Consider the following 6,084-nt stretch of genomic DNA (forward strand, 5'->3'; position numbering starts at 1 on the left):
ATAAGAGGATAAAAAGAAGAAGAAGAAGAAGAAAACTGCATGGGTGCGGGAGGAATAAACCTAAGAGAAGAAGAAGCATAGACCCATTTTTTAAAACTTTTGGTATTAGAATCATCCACCTCTTACACTAATCTACTACCAAAAGAAGGGCAAAAGTGAGACAATGCAAACTAACAGCTGCCTTCCACAAATTACAACAAATTACAATGCCGAACCTTGTAATACAACTTCACATATCATATGCCTCAATAGTATGAATTTTTGTTTCATATATATAGGATCCCCCAAAAACCCCAAGTCGAGCTGGCATTCGAAGAATGTAACGGAAGAAAAACTAACCTTTTTCTATTTTTTGATTGCGACAGGGATGTAATAAAGGGTTCCGATCGAAGCGCAGAAAACCTAATTTGAAGTTAGGAATTACGTGCAATAAAAGAAAATTAAGACAGATTGGGAAGAGTTTTAAGATATATAACAATCATGCAGATTTTCACAAAGAATTACAGGGGGCGTTTGGCTTCACCAAATATAACGAAACGTCACGATTTTAATGATTAACCAGTCTAATTTGGGGCAGGATGTCATGAAATTTCAAGATATTTAGTGCAGCCAAACGCACTCTTAGAAGTGCAGAGAAGAAATTAGAAAAATAAAAACATCGAAGCTTAAAATCGCAATAAAATATAAATAGAAATTACCAGCCAAACAGCGGACGAGAGAGAGAGAGACGCGGAGTTTTGGATGGTTTGATTTGTTTTTGTTTTCCTACGGAGCCTGGTATTATACCGACCTGCACGGCAGGGAAGGAACCGCAAAACACGAGCTCGGATTGCGTAGAGAAGCACCCACCACCAACGTCCGTGCTGTGTGGTGCTGGAAAAGCTCTCTGGGCCCTACCATGATGTATGTGTTTTATCCACACCGTCCATCCATTTACCCATATCATTTTAGATCATGAACCCAGAAAAGATGCAGGTCCAAATCTCAGGTGGACCACATCACAAGAATCAGTGATGATTGAACACCCACCATTGAAAATTCCTTATGGCCCACTGTGATGTTTATTTTCCATCCAATTTATTAGGTCATACAGACCTGGATGAAGGAAAATTACTTTTGTAGGCCCAACAAGTTTTTAACGGTGGTCGTTCAATCACCACTGTTTTCTATGGTGTGGCCCACATTTTATTTGAATCTGCTTAAATTTTGGGATGAGTTGTAAAGATGGATGGACGCATTGGATAAAAATAAAATACATACACTGAGATGGACCCACATAGCTACACCATGCATCCGAGTCCAGAAAACACACCAGCTCTGCGGGACTGGTCCACCATGTTGTATGTGTCAATCTTCTCCGTCTATTATGTGATAACCATTATTTGAACTGTACAAAAATATAAGGGCCTGTTTGGGCGGTGGGATTAGAAGGAATTAGGCGGGATGGGATTCATCTAGTCCTGTCTTCCACTCTATGTTTGGGAAGGATGGAAAAGCTTGGAATTACATTAAATGGGATTGCATTGGTCCTGTGCCTATTTCACTCAATGTTAGCAAGTTGTGTAGGTCTCACCATGATGTGTGGGCTATATCCACACCGTCCACCCTTTTATCGAGATTATTTTAGAGCATGAACCAAAAAATGGGGTAAATCTAAAGCTCAAGTGGACCCCACCATAGAAAGTAACGGGGAATGAATACTTACCGTTGAAAACTTCTTTGGGGCCACATAAGTCTTGGATCTACCTCATTTTTAGGTCGATGCCATAAAATGAGGTTACAAAACAAATGAACGGTCTAAATATAACACATGTATGTTATTCTAGTAATTTCAAATGATGGTGGGTATATTCATTCAATGTACCACCGTAATATCAACAAGGCATTAATCTTATCCCATGGCATTAGGTGACAATCCCTGCCATGGTAATAATTATGTTTTTTGAATCCCATCCCACCTAATTCCTTCTAATCCCACCGCCCAAACAGAAGCATGCTAAATAACTCAGATGGGCCACAACAGTGATAACGATATAAAATTCTGAGTTGTGGGTCTTTCTGATTTTGTTCCCCATGGCCTAGGATTGACGATAAAATCTGATGGACGGAGTGGATGTTAACGAAAAAACATGGTGGCCCCACATAGCAGTTGTTGCAGAGGACATTTCCTTTCGCTGGCAGGCGGAACCACCTATGAATCCAAACGCAGTTGGATGGCCCACCATGATTTATTTATTTTATCCACGCCGTTCATGCATTTTGTAAGACCATTGGAGGGCATGAGCCAACAACGATGCAGATACAAAGCTCAAGTGGACCACACCACAGGTCGCAATGGGATAATGATGCCCACGGTTGAAACCTTCCTAGGGCCCACCACGATGTTTATTTGACATACAACCTGTTCATAAAGTCATAAAAACCCGGATGAAAGGAAAACGCAATGCTCAGCTTCGTCGAAAACTTTTGTAGCCCACAGTAAAGTTTTTAATGCTTGGCATTCAATCTCCACAATCAATCTCCGCTATTTCGTGTGGTCTACTAGAGCGTTGGATCTGCATCTTTTTTTTTTTCAATACCACGAAATGAGCTATCAAAATGGACTCGTGTGGTCTACTAGAGCATTGTATCTGCATTTTTTTTTTTTTTTTGCTAATACCCCTAAATGAGCTATCAAAATGGACGGACAGTATGAATAAAAAAACATACATCATGGTCATCATGGTGGGCCCATTGAGCTTCGACCATTACCGAGCTCGGTACCGGAGGGCTGAATCCGAGTCCACGTCAGGGAGCGGCAGGGCTCTGTGGGGCCCACCGTGATGTAAGTGTTTTATCCACACCGTTCATCGTTTTTCTCAGATCATTTTAATGTATGAGCCAATAAATGAGGCAGGTAAAGGGCTTAAGTGGTCCACAAAGTTAGGATTGAACTTCCATCATTAAAAACTTCTTAGAAGCCGGAGAAGTTCCGGATCAACCTGATATTTGTTTTTTCGCTTTATCCATGTCCACATGACCTTATGAATAGGTTTGATGGTAAAAAAATTATCACAATCGCCCTTAGAAAGATTTCTAAGGTGGGTGTTATAATCACTGCAGCTTCCTTTGGTGTGGTCCATTGGAGCTGTGGACCTGCTTCATTTATATGTTCATGCCTTAAAATGATTCGAGAAAAGCGAGGGACTGCGCATTTATTATAATTTTATATTTTGATTCCAAAAATGAACTATATCCAAGGATTATCACACCACGAATTGCAGTGGGAAAACGATTCTCACCTTTAAAACATTCGGAAGACCCGCTACAACATTTATTTTTCCATCCAATCTGTTCACGAGGTCACACAAACATGAATGGGGAAGAAAAACAAATATTATATTGATCCAAAATTTGTGACCCCCCAAAAAGGTTTCAATGGTAGACGTTAAATCCCCACTGCTTTTTGTAGCGTGGTCCACTTGATCTTTAGATCTTTCTTATTTTCCAGCTTAAGCTTTAGGACGAGCTCGCCAAGTGGACAGACGGTTTGGACATAACTCATACACAGGGGCGGCTCTAGGGGTAGGCAGGTGAGGCAATCGCCGAAGTCCCCTAATTAGAAAGGCCTATATTATAGGAACAAGCTTTTAATACTCTGACAGCGATTGGTAATCCATACACATGCACTAGAAATTGCAACCTTTGAATATTTTTAAATGAAATTAAACAGATATAAAAGTGGGTCCCAGTTTAAATGGTTCATGAAAAACAAAAACAAAAACACAAAATGGCTGGATATCCTAACTGGTTGATTCTTGTACACTAAACAAATTATTTGAATTCAACATACAAATTCCCACTAATTGGAAGATATAACAGTTAAATCAATGGATTCTTTGTAATTTAGCCTATCTAGAATGGATCACCTAATTTAGACTGTTTGGATGAAGTTAAAATATACTATATTAACAATCTACGAGTGTCTATTTATTAATTATAACACTGCTAGCTATACAATTCTAAATTCATTGTTCTCACCGCCACAATAGACGAGGACTGCGTGCAGACCACTCTAGGAATTCCTGCAGCCCTGAGCTATGCGGGGTCCACATTATTACCTGTTATATTTATCCTGTTCATCCGTTACTTCATCCCATTTTAAAATATTAGAAAAAACATGGCGCATAACCAAACTCAAGTAGACCACAACACAAGAAAAAAGTGAACATAAAATACTAGTCATTAAAACCTTTTCTGCAGGCGGCAGAAATATTGGATAAGTTGATATTTATGTTTTCCTTTCATCAATCTAATATTCACCGTATGAACACGGTTTAACAATTTTATCTATCCAAACTGATTTATTGGGTAAACTTAAAAGAGTTCCGCATCGGCCTCAACCTCACGGATGGGCTGCGTAGATTAAGAAAAAAAAAAAACATGGTGGGCCACGTAGTAGCGTCCTGTAGTATGGTGTACGGATGGATATCACACACACTCATCAGATTGACCGCACAAAGCTATATGGGGGTGGATCCGAGGTGGGTAGGTCCTTGACTGTGGGGCTCACTGTTATGTATGTGCCTTACATACATGCCGTCCATCCGTACGTTTTAAAAGCTTATTTTAGGGTAAGCTCCAAAAAATAAAGCAGATCAAAATATGAGGTGGACCACACCACAGGAAACAGTGGTGATTGACTTTTTAAAACTTCTTGTGGGCCACAAAAGTTTTGGATCAAGCTGATACTTGTATGGTCCCTCCATCCAGATCTTTGTAACCTAATCAACACGTTGGATGGCAAATAAAAATTTCGGCGGACCCCAAGATGTTTTTAATGGTGGATACTCAATTACTACCGTTTAATATGGTGTGGTCCACCAACCACATGCTATAAAATCAACTTTCAAAATGGATGGACGGCGTGGATGTAAGTCAGATACATCTAAGGTAGGGATCCACCAAGAATCACAGAAGCCGCCCAGCTTTCTGTCGATACATTCCGTGCCCTTTACGTAACCGGATGCTGATTGCCTACGGGCTGCCAGTAGCGGCGGCAGCGGCTTCACCCTTACCGTGGGGCCCACCTTGATGCATGTATTCTGTATCCACGCCGTTCATCCATTTTTCAAAGGTCATTTTAGAGTATGAGCCTAAAAATTAAGTAGATTCAAATGTCATTTGGACATTACCATGGGAAACAGTGGTGATTGGCCATTAACAACTTATAATGGGAGGCTAAATTTTTGGATCAAGCTGATATTTGTTTTTTTCTCTTCACCCAGATTTATGTGACCTTATCAACAGATTTGATGGTAAATAAACATCATTGGAAAATTGTGGTGGGCCCTAGGAAGTTTTCAATGGTGGGATGTTCAATCACCACTGTTTTCTGCAGTAGGACGCGGCTCAGATTTGTATCTACATTTCACAGGGGCCGCAGCTTCTGTGGATCCCCGGATCCACGGTCGAGCGTGTTCCCTGATTGCGGGCCCACCGTGATGTAGGTTCTTTACTGTCATGAGTAGCAAACTACTGCTTTCCAAGGCAGGTTGTCCGAAGGAAAATACAAAATAATAATAATAACTGCTGATGCAAAAATCTGGTTCACCCTCTCCGAGCTCCTGGATCTGAGCACCTGCAAAGATGAACGACAATAGAGACCTAGCTAGAGTAGGGGACCCTCCGATGCTAAAATCTGGCCTGAAATCTGGGTCTAAGTTGTGTGTATGGGGATTCAGGGTGAGAGAAATCTGGGTCTAAGTTGTGTGCATGGGGATTCAGGGTGAGAGATTTTGCATACCTGTTTCATTACGCTAGGTCTCTATTTATACCATTTGGTTGGAGTGGTCGTCCGTTAATCTCAGCACAATATTTGCCATTAGGCATGAGACGCGTACGTGATGATGCTGTCAATTACTATATGATCGTGGTTGAGCGGTTACTGTCATCATGCATTACTGGATTCAGCTCGGCTTGATATATAATCCTCGACGGCATACTGTAAAAGAAAGTTTTCTTTATGCCTTACTTGAGATGCTCACAAAATCATCAGACAAGAATACTTTTGGTTGACATTATAGGGGGATTCCGAAAGCTTCG

The sequence above is a fragment of the Magnolia sinica genome, chromosome 1, assembly GCF_029962835.1.
Source record: "Magnolia sinica isolate HGM2019 chromosome 1, MsV1, whole genome shotgun sequence".
In the NCBI taxonomy this organism is placed as follows: domain Eukaryota; kingdom Viridiplantae; phylum Streptophyta; class Magnoliopsida; order Magnoliales; family Magnoliaceae; genus Magnolia; species Magnolia sinica.